Raw genomic sequence first — 17,100 nt, forward strand, 5'->3', positions numbered from 1 at the left:
CGGGAGTGGTTCCGGTTACTGTCACTCCGGTGTTGCCGGATCATAACACATAGTAGGTAACTACAACTTGCAAGATCGGATCTAGAACACACATATATTGGTGACAACATAATAATTTCAGATCTGAAATCATGGCACTCGGGCCCTAGTGACAAGCATTAAGCATGGCAAAGTAGTAGCAACATCAATCTCAGAACATAGTGGATACTAGGGATCAATCCCCATCAAAACTAACTCGATTACATGATAGATCTCATCCTACTCATCACCGCCCAGCGAGCCTACAAATAGATTACTCACAAACAATGAAGAGCTTCATGGAATTGTAGAGGGAAGAAGGTTGATGATGACGATGGCGACGATTTCCCCTCTCCGGAGCCCAAAACGGACTCCAGATCTGCCCTCGAGATGAAGAACAGGATGTGGCGGCGCCTCCGTATCGCAAACGCGACGAAATCTTCCCTTTTTATTTTTTCTGGGACGAAAGTGAATTTATAGAGCTGAGATTGGGGGCGGCAGAGCCACGTGGGCCCCACAAGCTTGCTAGCCGCCACCAGGGGGGTGGCGGCTACACGGCTTGTGGCCCACTGGCCCATCCCCTCCGGTGGATCTTTGTGCAGGTATTTTTCATATTTTCCAGAAATATTCTCCGTAAATTTTTAGGACGTTCTGAGAACTTTGATTTCTGCACAAAAACAACACCAAGGCAATTCTGCTGAAAACAGCGTGAGTCGAGGTTAGTTCCATTCAAATCATGCAAATTAGAGTACAAAACAGGGGCAAAAGAGTTTGGAAAATTAGATACGATGGAGACGTATCATCCTCCATTCATCGAGTGAGCTAAATTCAAATAACCTTTTCTCACCGGCAAGTTTAAAATCATAGTTATGTTCATTAATTGCCCAATAAGCTTTATGTTCTAACTCAAGAGGTAAATGACAAGCTTTTCTGTAGACCATTTTATATGGGGACATCCCCATGGAATTCTTATAAGCGGCCCTATAGGCCCACAAAGCATCATCAAGTGTCTTAGACCAATTCTTTCCGGACCTATTGACAGTCTTTTGAAAAATTAATTTTATTTCATGATTGCTGAGTTCAACTTGAGCACTAGACTGAGGATGATAAAGTGATCAATTCTATAATTAACATCATACTTAGCGAGTAGTTTACGGAAAGCATCATGAATAAAATGTGAACCACCATCAATCATTAATTATCAAGGGACACCAAACCTCAGAAAGATAATGTCTTTAAGCATTTTAATAGAAGTGTTATGATCAACACTACTAGTTGGAATAGCTTCTACCCATTTAGTAACGTAGTCAAGATCAAATATAATATGTGCATATCCATTTGAGGAAGGAAAAGGTCCCATAAAGTGAAAACCCCATGCATCAAATGGTTCAATAGCAAGTGAATAGTTCATAGGCATTTCTAGAAGTTTACCAATAATACCTACTCTTTAGCATTCATCACAAGAAAGCACGTACTGACCAGCATCTTTAAAAGTAGTAGGCGAATAGAAACCGGATTGTAATACCTTGTGTGCAGTTTTGTCACCAGCATGATGTCCTCGTAGGCCTCGGAATGACACTTCCTTAGAATTTGTTCCTGCTCATGCTCAGGTATACAACGCCTAATAACACCATCTAGTCCTTTATCAAGATGTGGGTCATCCCAAAAGTAATGTCGTAAATCATATAAGATTTTTTTTCTTTTGTTGATGGGTGAAACTTGGTGGAATATATTTATCGATAATGCATTTCACATAATCTGCGTACCAAGGAGTACTACGTGGAGTGTTTATAACAACAGTTTCCTCACCAGGAACATTGTCATCAATAGGCAGTGGGTCATCAAGAACATTTTCCATCCAAGACAAGTTATCTCCTATAGGGTTATCGGCTCCCTTCCTTCAATGATATGCAAATCAAATTCTTGGAGCAGTAACACCCATCTAATAAGTCTAGGTTTAGCATCTTTCTTTTCCATAAGGGACTTAATAGCAGCATGATGAGTGTGAATAGTTACATTAAAATCAACAATGTAAGGTCTAAACTTATCACATGCAAACACAACTCCTAAAAATTCCTTTTTAGTAGTAGCATAATTTTTCTGAGCGGTGTCTAGGGTCTTACTCGCATAATGAATAACATTCAATTTCTTTTCTACTATTTGCCCTAGAACAACACCAACAACATAATAACTAGCACCACACATAATTTCAAATGATAGGTTCCAATCAGGTGGTTGAACAATAGCTGCATAAATTAATGCTTTCTTAATTATTTCAGAGGCTTCTACACAATCATCATCGAAAACAAAAGGAACACCTTTTTGCAGAAGGTTAGTTAATGGCCTAGAATTCTTTGAGAAATCTTTACCGAAACGCCTATAGAAACTAGCATGACCAAGGAAACTTCTTATACCTTTGATATCTCTTGGGCAAGACATTTTCTCTATTGCATCAACTTTGGCCTTATCCACCTAATACCACGTCCAGAAATTTTATGCCCAAGCACTATACCTTCATTCAGCATAAAGTGACACTTCTCCCAATTCAAGAAAAGATTAGTTTCTTCACGTCTCGGTAGAACTCGATCAAGGTTGCTCAAGCCATCAAACGAGGAAGTCCCATAACTGGAGAAATCATCCATGAAGACCTCAACAATCTTCTCACAAAATTAAGAGAATATATCAGTCATACATCTTTGAAAGGTAGCAGGTGCATTGCATAGACCAAAAGGAATACACATATAGGCATAAGTTCCAAAGGGGCAAGTAAAGGTAGTTTTCTCTTGGTCCTCTTTTGACACACGTATTTGAGAGAATTCAGAGAAACCATCAAGAAAGAAAAAGTGTGTGTGCTTAGATAATCTTTCTAACATTTGATCAATAAAAGGCAGGAGGTAATGATCTTTTCTAGTGGCTTTATTCAATTTCCTGAAATTAATTACCATCCTATAACCAGTTACTGTCCTTTGTGGAATAAGTTCATTTTTATCAGTAGGAACAACAGTTATACAACCTTTCTTAGGAACACAATGAACATGATTCACTCACCTACTATCAACAGTATGGTAGATTATACCTCCTTCCACAAGTTTTAGTATTTTAGTTCTTACCACCTCTTTCATTTTTGGGTTGAGACGACGTTGATGATCAACAACTGGTTTAGCATCAAGTTCCGTATTAATCTTGTTCTGACATAGAGTGGGGCTTATGCCTTTAAGATTATATAGACTATATCCAATGGCAGCACCGTGCTTCTTCAAAGTTTTGAGTAATCTCCTTTTTTCATGTTCTGAAAGGTTAGCACTTATAATAACAAGATATATCCTCTTGTCATCAAGATAAGCATATTTCAAAGTATCAGGTAAAGCCTTAACCTCAAATACAGGACCTCCCTTGGGTGGAGGAGAATCACCTACAAGTTGTGCTTAAGATAGGTTGTTGATTAAGGAGTATCCTATCTATTTCATTTCTTTAATTCAAATGCATATCATTCTTATGGTCTAGCAAATATTCTTCTAGTGGATCTGAAAGAGGTACATCAATAGAAGAAAGACCAATTATTTCATCCTTACTAGGTAATTCTTTTTCATGTGGCTGTTTTCTAAATTTAGAGAAGTTAAACTCATGAGAAATATACCAAAGCTCACTTTAACCTTCACAATAGCACAATAAATTTCAGCATTACCATATTCAATAATGGTATACACAATATGATGGGAAAAAGTTATGTTGTTCTGAACCAAGTACTAAGAAATCAGTGGGGTATTTGACCTTTCCGCACAAGACTTCAGCACCCTAATAATCCCCAGTGGAGAAATAGTATCATGGTTTGCAAGCTTAATAGTGACATCAATACCTTCAATTTCAGAGGGTTCTATATCATGCACAATGACGGGGATAGTACCCCTGGGTGTACCAAGAGTGGAGATTAGCCGTCTCCAAGACATTCAGGGACCGCCTGCCCCTCGAGGCCGGCTGGCGATAGTCGGCCCATTCGGCCAATGCAAGTCCCACCGGCTGGTGATAGCAGGCCCCTTCGACCAACCCAAGACCGGCCGGCTCGCGATAGTCGACCCTTTGGCCCGTACATGGCTGGCCGATTGGCGATAGCCGGCCACTTTCCCAACACACGCCCGGCCGGCTGGCCTGCCGACGGCCGGCCGGCCGGCTCCCGTCGCATCCGTCCATAACGTACTACGAAGACAAGACAAGACGAATGATCAGAGGCTATCACGGCAGCAGTGCGTGCTGACATGTTCAGCCGTGCTGCATCATGATGATGGGAGGGTCACCGAGGCTACAGGGCCCCAGTCGCTGCCAACCCTGACCGGGCGTGATGGCCCTGTAGCCATGACCCCTTGTGAGCACGCGCACTGACGGCCTGGCGCGTCAGCCGCTGCCGCACATGACAGGCGGGTCCCGAGACAAGACTCAACAACAGGTGGGTCCCGCATCCGGCTGCCACCTCCTATCCTACCGTTACCACTGTATCTCCTGGCTACACTATAGAGCCTCATCCCTACCCACCGAGAGAGGCATCTGGACATACACTCACAACCTTCGATCGTCATGCACCCTCACCTTCGGGCTGACTACTTACGGAGAAAGAGGCACACACACACACTTAGAACAACACCGAGGCAGCGAGATCGGAAGCCAGAGCTTCATCTCCCTCCCCACGAATAGTTCAAGGAGCAACCCTTGTACTGTGATACTCATATAGTCACACAAGTAGGACTAGGGTTTTACCTCATCGGAGGGCCCTGAACCTGGGTAAACCAGCATCATGTGTGTCGCGCCAACACCCGTTCCCAGACACCGTCGGTGCCCATCGGCCCCAAACCACGAGTTAAGCCACCCCATGGCATCTGTCCCGGAAATACCACGACAGCTGGCACCCACCATGGGGCCGGAAGCGACGCCGACCAGAGTGACATGCCAGGCGGGACTCTTCACCCCTTCTGGCGAGCGTGTGGCACACGGCTTGGTCGTGTGCTATGGCACTCGACTGCGTCAACGACAACGCCCGCCGTCTAGAGGAAGCAGACTTCCCAGTTGACGACTCCATCATTGCCATCGGCTCACACTGCGTCTACATCACGGTCATAGCCGACAATCTTGCAATAACCCACCAACGCGTGGGATCGAGGCAGTTTTTCGAGGGTAGAGTATTCAACCCAAATTTGTTGATTCGCCAATAGGAGGTGAGAGGATACTCTCAAATATTAGCAGCTGAATGTGTCATATTCAACCACACCTGAAGGATTAATATCTGCAAGCAAAGTAGTAACACCAAAGTAGTATGATAGCAATGGTGTAACGAGTAGCAGAAGTGGCAAGGAATAGCTGTGGTGACAGCAGTAGCAAGTAGCAACAGTAGCAAGTAACAACAGAGCAAGTAACAACAGCAGCAACAGTAGTAACAGCAGCAGAGCAAAATGAGTAACATCAACAAAGCAAAACAAGTAACAACAGCAGTGGGACAAACTCGTAGGCAATTGGTTGGTGATTTGTTTGGATGATATTCATCATGCAACAATTATAACACGGAGAGATATGTGGCTAGCTCCCGTTCGTCAATGTGATGTAGGCATGCATTCCGTGTGTCGTCATACGTGCTTAGGGAAAAGAACTTGCATGACCTCTATTGTCCATCCCTCCCGTGGCAGCGGGGTCCAAAAGGAAACTACGGGATATTAAGGTTCTCCTTTTAATAAAGAACCGGACCAATGCATTAGCACTTGGTGAATACATGAACTCCTCAAACTATGGTCATCACCGGGAGTGGTTCCGGGTATTGTTACTCCGGGGTTGCCGGGTCATAACACATAATAGGTAACTACAACTTGCAAGATCGGATCTAAAACACACATATATTGGTGACAACATAATAATTTCAGATCTGAAATCATGGCACTCGGGCCCTAGTGACAAGCATTAAGCATGGCAAAGTAGTAGCAACATCAATCTCAGAACATAGTGGATACTAGGGATCAATCCCCGCCAAAACTAACTCGATTACATGATAGATCTCATCCTACTCATCACCGCCCAGCGAGCCTACGAATAGACTACTCACGAACGATGAAGAGCTTCATGGAATTGGAGAGGGAAGAAGGTTGATGATGATGATGGCGACGATTTCCTCTCTCCGAAGCCCAAAACGGACTCCAGATCTGCCCTCCAGATGAAGATCAGGATGTGGCGGCGCCTCCGTATCGCAAACGCGACGAAATCTTCTCTCTTGATTTTTTCTGGGACGAAAGTGAATTTATAGAGCTGAGATTGGGGGCGGCAGAGCCACGTGGGCCCCACAGGCTTGCTAGGCGCTACCAGGGGGTGGCGGCTACAGGGCTTGTGGCCCACTGGCCCATTCCCTCCGGTGGATCTTTGCGCAGGTATTTTTCATATTTTCCACAAATATTCTCCGTAAATTTTCAAGACGTTCTGAGAACTTTCATTTCTCCACAAAAACAACACCAAGGCAATTCTTCTGAAAACAACGTCAGTCCAGGTTAGTTCCATTCAAATCATGCAAATTAGAGTCCAAAACAAGGGCAAAAGAGTTTGGAAAAGTAGATACGACGGAGACGTATCATGCGACTGTGTGGAGGTGCTCACCGTCACCTCGCATGGTGGCGCATCTGGGTACCGAACCCCGATTCGCACGGCGGTGGACACGCTCCACACTCCCATCCCTCAGGTGGCCGACCCCACGGTCGCAACCCAAGAGCTTGACGCCCACCGCCTATAGCTGCTCCACGATGCGGAAGCGCTGGAGGCTACTCAACGTGAGTTCGAAGCCACTCGACGCGAGTTCAACGTGGCCCATGGTCTCATGCCGGCTCCACGATGCGGAAGCGCTGGCCGGTGACCGCACCGTCTATGATACCCCAGTCAAGAACATGCAAGCTGTGCATGTTGCCATCAGCGAGCTGGAGGGACCTACAACGGCGCTGGCCAGCCCGTAGCCAGCCGCTGGGAGACAAGCCAGGCATCTTCGCCTGCGGACGATCATAACTGCCGCGGCAGCCAACAGGCGGGCAGCCACGGCCAGCGGGACCTAAGCTCGTCGGTTGTCGACAGCCGCATGCGGGTGCCTCCTGGCCTGGGAGCCCGCCAGTCGACCCAAAGAGGCCGGTGCGAGGAGCACGGTCGGTCGGCGGTACCCCGCGTGATGGCATACGAGCAGATCAGCGCATGCGAGCTCGACGATTAGGACGCACACTTCCGCATGGAGTGTCTCGCCCAATCCCGCACGACCGAGGAGGAAGGCACAGCCGTCTCGTCGTGCTTCGGGCCACGCATCCTCAAGGAGCCATTCCCTAAGGGCTTCACCTTAGCGTGTGACACCCTCAAGTACAACGGCTCAACCAAGCCCGAGGATTGGTTGACCGACTACACCATCGGCGTCGGCATTGCCGACGGCAACAAGCGCGCAGCCGTATGCTATGCACCCCTCATGCTGCTTGACTCGCCTCGGACCTGGCTTAACAGCCTAACGACTGGCAGTGTGAACGGCTGGCTGGACTTCCACGAGGCGTTTGTGCGCAACTTCATCGGCAAGTACAAGCGTCCTAGTCGGCCGCGATAGCTCACCCTGTGCGTATCAGGTCCGGTCGAGCAACTCCGCGTCTACCTCATGCGGTGGACCGAGCTCCGCAACTCCTGCAAAGGCGTCCATGAGGTGTAGGTGATCCAGTACTTCATCGAGAGGTGCCGAGATGGCACCCTCCTCAAGCACAAGCTCATGCACTAGGAACCATCCACCTGTCGGTGTTCTCGGAATGGGGGTACCCAGACCTGCCTGCCCGCGGGCTAGGATTGGCCCACTTCATCGATCGAAAACCGACATGCCTGACACCGCACAAGGCAAGGCCCTCGCGAGGGGCCAAGCCACGTGAGGAGGAGCAGCATCAAGGCCCGTAGGGGGCCTCCTCAGGACCCCTCCAGAGCGGCGGATATTCCAAGGCTAGGCCCGACCTCAGGAGTCAAGGATAATGCAGGGGAAGGACAAGCGAGCAGCAGACAACTGAGCGGAGCAGTTTCCCCTTTAGTGCAAAGGGACAAGGACACACACGGGTTCCCAAAGCATCTTTCAAAGGTTTCCCTTCTAGTGCAACAAAGCCACCGCCGCCCGTCAGTAGGGCAGACGTCATCCCTGAACTCATCCCTGCAGTGCGGGCAACTACTTTGTAGGCGAAGACCACCTTTGGGCAGGGGAGCATGTTCCCCTGTTCCCCTTCAAAATTGGTTGTTGTGGGATCCCTTCCCGCCGAAACGATAAGGAAAGAGGACCGGGGCCGCTACTATATATAGAGGATAGATTGCTCCGTAGAGAGGGGTCCATTCATTGACCCACTAGCGCCACGCAAAGCCACCCAGCCTCCGGAGGCTCCCGAGCACTGTACTAGTTCATCCACCCACCTCCAAGAGAGGAAATCCACCAAAGCAGGAGAAGGGTATTACACTTCTCGGCGGCCCGAAAATGGGTAAACTGCCATGTTCTGTGTCTTCCCCACCATCGAGTGAGTTCCTCGCCATTCTCAGCGAGTAGCGAGCTAGGCGAGGCGAGCCAGTGATAGATCTTTGTACACGCCCCTGAGTTGGAATTCTTAGGGTTTTGAGGAGGCCAAAATCTGACATTTGGCGCGCCAGATAGGGGGCGTGTCAAGTCTCTCCCAGGGCCCGACCAGCTAAAGCTTGTCAAACTCATGGTAGGGAGACGACAGATCCGCGCAGAGAGGTGAGCAGCTCGCGTGGAGCGGACGGCGCAAACGGGCTGAGACTCCCCACAACGCTTTGCCACCCCACTGGACGACGTTCACACCGGACGAGCTCCCAACGAGTGCCGGGGGCTGCCACCTTCACGAACCGCTGGGCATCCCCCCGTTGCCCCGACCATTCCACGCATCCAGGTTGTTCCTTCCCCCCTCCAAACTTGCGAGCACCGGACACACAGACATGTCGCGCTCCTGGTGGTGCACGAGCTCAGGCGTCCGCAAGCCGCCCGCCGCCACCACGTTAGCAGACACACGCGTGCTCTTGGGAGCAATGTCGCCGACGAGACCCAAGCGCGCCCCCACAGGAGACGCGCTCGTCGAGCCACATCACCAGGGGCTACAACGGGGGAACCGCGCGGGCGCGTCCCAAACATCCTCTCAGGCCCGCCCCTACTAGGGATTCGGCGGGAGCTGCTGGATGCACGGGATTTGGCCGTGCTGGGGAGGCGTCACCCAGCACCCCCGGCATGCTTCTCGGAACGAGGAGGGAGTACTGGAGGTCCGACTACATCAACCCCTGGAGGCGCGCGCAGTTCGACGACGACCGTGCCAGCACGCGTCCAGGATACGAAGGAAACAATGCAGACCATCATCGTGGCAGAAGACACGCACGCGACCCCGTGGGCATCCCTCACGCAAACAGGTATGATCAGGACCACGGGGACGGCACACGGGGGTGGCGTCGCGAGGACATCAAGTGCAGGTATCCTTGTGGGGCGCACCTGCTAGCCGGGAGTTGCTTCGAGTAGACGTTTGGGTCTGGGGACCGAGGACCTCTCGCCTGGGGCTGGGTGGACACACCCTTGTATCCAGGACGAGAGGCCCCAGCCTGGGGACTGAGGGTGGAAAGCACGCCCATGTTCACGGGCCAGATGATCCCAACCTGGAGGTTGGGGGTGGTATACCCGCCGCTGCCCATGGGGCGCACGACGCCCGCTTGGGGACTGAGGGTGGAACACACACCTATGTCGCCAGTGCGGGCTTCGCTCGGTCGCCATCAGGTGTTTGGGTACCCCCCGTTGCCCTCAGGATGGGCTAGCCCGGCGTGGTGGCATGGCCCAGGGTGCCAACAAAGGAACGCGGGGCCCCCAGCAAGAGGCGTTGGGGAAACGCCCCCAGGACTCAAGACCTACCGTCTGGGCGAGCTCTCCGGCCAGCGAGCGCTGGGGGCTCCCCCCCACGCTTGAGGGCTCACTCAGTATGGGCCATGCTAGGCTGCTACGAGCCCGGGGACGACGAGCGGGGCACGCGCCTGTGAGGCATGGGGCTCCCGAAGTGTCCCAGGGACCTGCATCAACCCATATCACCTCTGCATCATCCTTCAATCCTCCCGCAACCTACTTCATCCCGTGACACTCTCACGTAATAATGAGTCGAGGCTGTATAGGCCTAGCCCCCCCCTCGAGGACGCGGAAGGGGTCCACCCCACGCCTAGTGGAAGCCCTACGCTCCGCGCTGGGGGGGAGACGGAGGTAATCAACACAATCCACCAATGACTTCTGAAATTAGGCGCCTATGCCTCGGGGGTAGGGACACTCGCGAGGCCAAAGCGTCATCGCGACCTCCCAGATGCACCCTACCATGAAACTCTCCCGTAATAACGAGCCGAGGTTGTATACGCCCAGGGCCCCCCGAGGACGTGGAGGGGTCCATGCCACGCCTAGTGGAAGCCCTATGCTCCGCACTGGGGGAAGTCCGAGGCGGAGAATAGCTTAGGTGCCGGAGCGACATTTTTCTCGTTCCTTTCTTGCGTTTCAAGTTGTGACCCACAAGGGTCCCCCTTTTTGTATTTTGAGCCATCAAAGGCTCAAGGATCTCTTTCCTTAATGTTTTGAAAAGAAAAAGAGGGCGGGAATTTCTTCTCTATCGTTCTCTCATTTTATCGAACTCAAGTTCTCTTTCTCCCTATGTTTGGATTGGTATTTTACGGAAACCTCAGGATACCGCCGGGCCTCCCGAGCAACCACAAGAGGGGCGGAATGCGGAATCGCTCAAGCGCCAAAGGGGACTCCTGAGGCGTGCCTCAGGAGCCTTACCGGTCATAAGGCCACTTGCCCCCTTTGAAGCTGTCCTGGAATTTTGGTCGGTATCAGGGGAGGCGGGGCCCTACCTGTTGGGGATATTACCTACGGTGTAACCCGCCTTAATTGGGCCGGGTCACTGAAGGGGTGACTCATCCTTTTGGTAATACAAGCCTTGGCCCAGGGGGCCCAGAAGCTGGATGGCGGTTCAGGAGCTATGCAGAGGATAGGCCGCCAAGGAGGTTTCCAGTCTTGGAAAGCACGTCGACTTAGAGATATGGAAAACCACAATCTGTAGCGTGGCTAGGACTCTTGTAAACCCTGGGGCCTCGACCTGTATATAAAGGCGAGTCCCTGGGGAAGATAGTGCAAGTTAGAAATCATCGAGAGCTAGGTCAGACGAGTTACACCCTCCTTGTAATCGGAACCATCATCAATCTACACAAAGCAGGACGTAGGCTTTTACCTCCACACGAGGGGCCGAACCTAGGTAAATCTGAGTCTCTCGCTCACTGATACGTCTCCAACGTATCTATAATTTTTCATGGTTTCATGTTATTATCTTGTCAAACTTTGGATGTTTTGTATTCCTTTTATATCTTTTTTGCGACTAACTTATTAACTCAGTGCCAAGTGCCAATTCCTGTTTTTTTCCGTGTTTTTGACCCTTTTCAGAGGAGGATTTTAAATGGAGTCCAAACGGAACGAAACTTCCAAAAAGATTTTTTCCGAAACAGAAGACGATCGGGGGACTTGAGAACCAAGGCAGGGGGCCACCAGGGACCGCACAAGCCCCCTAGCTGCGGCCAGGGGGCCCGCGCCTCCTAGGCTTGTGGGCTCCCTGGTCCACCTCTGCCCTAGGTCTTTCGCCTATATATTCCCAAAAATTCCACAAAAAATCAGGAGATCATCGAAAGTACTTTTTCGCCGCTGCAAGCTTCTGTCTCCACAAGATCCCATCTGGGGCACGTTTTGGTGCCCTGCCGGAGGGGGGATTCAGATACGGAGGGCTTCTTCATCAACACAATGACCTCTCCGATGATGCGTGAGTAGTTCACCATAGACCTACGGGTCCATAGCTAGTAGCTAGATGGCTTCTTCTCTCTCTTGGATCTTCAATACAAAGTTCTCCATGATCTTCATGGAGATCTATCTGATTTAATCTTCTTTTGCGGTGTGTTTGTTGTGATCTCATGAATTGTGGATTTAGGATCAGATTATCTATGAATCTTATTTGAGTTTCTTCTGATCTCTTTTATGCATGATTTCATATCCTTGTAATTCTCTTCGAGTTGTGGGTTTTGTTTGGCCATCTTGATCTATGATTCTTGCAATGGGAGAAGTGCTTGGTTTTGGGTTCATACCGTGAGGCGACCTCACCCAGTGTCAGAAGGGGTAGCAAGGCACGCATCATGTTGTTGCCATCAAGGGTAAAAAGATGGGGTTTTCATCATTGGTTTGAGTTTATCCCTCTACATCATGTCATCTTGCTTAAGGCATTACTCTGTTCGTCATGAACTCAGTACACTAGATGCATGCTGGATAGCGGTCGATGTGTGGAGTAATAGTAGTAGATGCAGAAAGTATCGGTCTACTTGTCTCGGTCGTGATGCCTATATGTATGATCATTGCCTTAGATATCGTCATGACTTTGCGCGGTTCTAACAATTGCTCGACAGTAATTTGTTCACCCACCGTAATATTTGCTATTTTAAGAGAAGCCTCTAGTGAACACTATGGCCCCCGGGTCTACTTCACACCATATTTTCAGCCTTACTCTTTTACTTCGTTGCACTTTCCGCCTTCAGATCTCACTTTGCAATCAATCTTGAAGGGATTGACAACCCCTTTATAGCGTTGGGTGCAAGCTCATTTGTGTTTGCGCAGGTACTCTGGACTTGACGAGATTCTCCTACTAGATTGATACCTTGGTTCTCAAACTGAGGGAAATACTTACTGCTCCTGTTCTGCATCACCCTTTCCTCTTCAAGGGAAAAACCAACGCAAGAAAGTCTCCGTCAACGTGTCAATTTCTGGCGTTGTTGTTTGAGAAGTAGCAGAACGATTTCTGGCGCCGTTGCCGGGGAGGATCAAGTCAAGAACTCATCCAAGTAAGTGTCGCAAACTCATCTCTTGCATTTACTTTTTTTGCCTCTCGTTTTCCTCTCCTCCACTTCTAAAAAACAAAAATTTACAAAAATATTTGACTTTTTCGTTCGCTCTTTTCTTTCACTTGCTTTCTGTTCGCTTGTGTGCTATGTGCCGTCAATATGCTTGCATCTTCGCTTGCCGAAAATCTAGTGATATGGATCCTCATCCACTTGCTAATCTCTTTAAGAGATCCAATTATGTTGATCCAATTGCTAGTGAGTTGAGTGCACTTGACTTCCTCTATGGAGTTTTGCTTGAGATGCGTGAATCTGAAAATTGTGATGAAGAAATTTATGAAGTGATTCACGAGGGCTCCTTGAATGAAAAGCATGATTGCAATGGTTTCACTATGAATTCTATTAGTGTCAATCATGCTAAAAAATGCAAAACCCTAAGCTTGGGGATGCTAGTTTTGCTATGTCCTCTACTTGTTGCAATGATCATGAATGGGGTGATGATATTTCTTATGATCTTGAAAATTTGTTTAAACCTCATGATGAATATGATGTTTGCAATAAGATTGAAAGTGGGTTTGGAAAAGTCATGACTTTAGTTGATGATAATCCCACTATTTTTGAAGAGCGTCAACTTTGCATGCTTGTGGATCATGAAAAGAATATCCTATGGGATAGCTATATTGTTGAATTTGAATATGATACCACATGTAATTATTATGAGAGAGGAAAAGATGGTGGTAGAAACTTTCATGTTACTAGACCACCTCTCGTTGTGTTGAGATTGCTCTTGTCTCTTTCTTCTTCCTTGCATATGGTAACTATTGGTTGTCTTAACAATATGTTTTCCTATAAAATGCCTATGCATAGGAAGAATGTTAGACTTAGATATGTTTGTCACATGCTTTATGATGCTCTCGTTGTGCTTCTATTCTTGTCTTTTGTGTGAGCATCATTGAATTATCAATGCCTAGCTAAGGGCATTAAACAATAGCGCTTGTACGGACGCAACCCAATGAATTTATCTTTTTTTCTCTGTTTTGTTGCGTCCACACTATCATTATTCTGTTATGATTGTGTCTTTTGTGTTTCTTTTTGTGTTTGAGCCAAGCAAAACCTTTATGACTAGTCTTGGTGATGGTTGTTTGATCGTGCTGGAAAAAGACAAAAACTTTTCGCTCACGAGATTATTTTTCATTTTTATTCAGAAAGAGCTTTTGGGTTGACTCTTTTTGCTGCTGGTTGATATGCCTTTTTCCTAGGCAGTCGTAAGTTTTCAGAATTTGTGAGGTAACAGAAGTATACGAAGTATACAGATTGCTAGAGACTGGTCTGTTTTTGATATATTCTGTTTTTGTTGAGTTGGTTGCTTGTTTTGATGAAACTATGGATAGTATCGGGGGGGTACTAGCCATGGAAAAGTGAGAATACAGTAATCTAACACCAATATAAATAGAAATGAAGATTGGTACAGTACCTAAAAGAGCTAGTAGTTTGTTTTCTTGTGCTAATGATATCACGAGTTTCTGTTTAAGTTTTGTGTTGTGAAGTTTTCGAGTTTTGGGTGATGTTCTCATGGACAAAGAGATAAGGAGTGGAAAGAGCTCAAGCTTGGGGATGCCCAAGGCATCCCAAGCCAAATTCAAGGACACCAAAAAGCCTAAGCTTGGGGATACCCCGGGAAGGCATCCCCTCTTTCGTCTTCAATCCATCGGTAACATTACTTGGAGCTATATTTTTATTCACCACATGATATGTGTTTTGCTTGAAGCGTCTTGTATCGTAGGAGTCTTTTCCTTTTTTGTTGTGTCACAATCATCCTTGCTGCACACCTTTTGAGAGAGACATGCACTCATCATGATTTTGCTAGAATGCTCATCGTGCTTCACTTATATCTTTTGAGCTAGATAATTTTGCTCTATGTGCTTCACTTAGATCTTTTAGAGCATGACGGTGCGTGACTTGGTAGTTGGCTTGTGCTATGAAAGTAGTCCCAAAGGTGATAGGTACCCAAAGAGCATACCAAAACCTCCATCTTCATGTGCATTGAGTAGAAAGAGAAGTTTTGATTCCGCTCAATTAGTTTTGAGACGTGGATTTGGTAATATTAAGAGTTATGTTAGTAGGGTGTTGTGAATCTAGAAATACTTGTGTTGAAGTTAGTGATTCCCGTAGCATGCACGTATGGTGAACCTCTATGTTAGGAAGTCGGAGCATAATTGATCTATTGATTGTCATCCTTTGTGTTGCGGTCGGGATCGCGCAATGGTTAACACCTACCAACCCTTCCCCTAGGAGTATGCGTTTAGCACTTTGTTTCGATTACTAATAAAAACTTTCGCAACAAGTATGTGAGTTCTTCATGACTAATGGGAGTCCATGGTATAGATGCACTTTCACCTTCCACCATTTCTAGCCTCTCTAGTGCCGCACAATTATCGTCGGTGCACAAACCCACCAATATGCCTTCCTCAAAACAACCACCATACCTACCTACTATGGCATTTTCATAGCCATTCCGAGATATATTTCCATGCAACTCCCACCGTTCCGTCTCATGACTTGTGTCGTGATACGTCTCCAACGTATCTACTTCTCCAAACTCTTTTTCCCTTGTTTTGGACTATAATTTGCATGATTTGAATGGAACTAACCTGGACTGATGCTGTTTTCAGCAGAATTGCCTTGGTGTTATTTTTGTGCAGAAATCAAAGTTCTCCAAACGTCCTAAAAATTCACGGGGAGCAGTTTTGGAAAATATCAAAAATATCTGCGCCAAGTTCCACCTCGGGGGGTGGGCCAATGGGCCACAAGCCCCTGCTCCTCCACCACCCCCTGGTGGCGGTGGGAAGGCTTGTGGGGCCCACAGGCACCTCCGCCCCCAACTCCAGCTCTATAAGTTGTCTTTCGTCCCAGAAAAAATAAAAAGAGAAGTTTTCATCACGTTTTCGATACGGAGGCGCCGCCACCACCTGTTCTTCATCCGGAGGGAAGATCTAGAGTCCGTCTTGGGCTCTGGAGAGGGGAAATCGTCGCCATTGTCATCATCAACCTTCTTCCCTCTCCAATTCCATGAAGCTCTTCGTCGTTCGTGAGTAATCTATTTGTAGGCTCGCTGGGCGGTGATCAGTAGGATGAGATCTATCATGTAATCGAGTTAGTTTTGATGGGGATTGATCCCTAGTATCCACTATGTTATGAGATTTGATGTTGCTACTACTTTGCCATGCTTAATGCTTGTCACTAGGGCCCGAGTGCCATGATTTCAGATCTGAAATTATTATGTTGTCACCAATATATGTGTGTTTTAGATCCGATCTTGCAAGTTGTAGTTACCTACTATGTGTTATGATCCGGCAACCCCGGAGTGACAATAACCGGAACCACTCCCGGTGATGACCATAGTTTGAGGAGTTCATGTGTTCACCAAGTGCTAATGCGTTGGTCTGGTTCTTTATTAAAAGGAGAACCTTAATATCTCGTAGTTTACTTTTGGATCCCGCTGCCACGGGAGGGATGGACAATAGATGTCATGCAAGTTCTTTTCCCTAAGCACGTATGACGACACACGGAATGCATGCCTACATCACATTGACGAACGGGAGCTAGCCACTTATCTCTCCGTGTTATAGCTGTTGCATGATGAATATCATCCAAAAAAAATCACCGACCCATTGCCTACGAGTTTGTCCTACTGCTATTACTTGTCTTGCTCTGCTGCTGCTACTACTGTTGCTACTGCTGTTACTTGTCTTGCTCTGCTGCTACTATTGTTGCTGCTGCTGTTACTTGTCTTGCTCTGCTACTACTACTGTTGCTACTACTGTCGCTTGCTACTGTTGCTACTTGCTACTGCTGTCACTACTGTTGTTCCTTGCCATTGCTATTGCTCGTTACACTGCTACTACCTGCTACACTGTTGATTCGCCACACCGTTGACGGGAATTGCCAACTTTCGTCAATGCGGCAACAGAAGCGCCATTGATACAATCGTTAGGAATAGTATGTTGTCAACAGATGTTTCTGACACCGTTGTTATCATATCACTTTGTTGTTACTACTGTGCTTGCAGATACTAATCTTTTAGGTGTGGTTGAACCCGACAAATTCAGCTGCTAATACTTGAGAGTATGCTCTCACCTCCTGACGTGCAAACCAACAAATTGGGTCGAG

At 47.8% G+C, this 17,100-nt stretch overlaps 1 pseudogene; it reads left to right on the plus strand.

Annotated features, from left to right (window-relative positions):
- The first annotated feature begins 7,252 nt into the window (after nucleotides 1-7,252).
- Nucleotides 7,253-9,988, plus strand: LOC123396607 (annotated as a pseudogene).
- Nucleotides 9,989-17,100: the final 7,112 nt, after the last annotated feature.

The sequence above is a fragment of the Hordeum vulgare genome, chromosome 5H (assembly GCF_904849725.1).
Source record: "Hordeum vulgare subsp. vulgare chromosome 5H, MorexV3_pseudomolecules_assembly, whole genome shotgun sequence".
Classification (NCBI taxonomy): Eukaryota; Viridiplantae; Streptophyta; class Magnoliopsida; order Poales; family Poaceae; genus Hordeum; species Hordeum vulgare.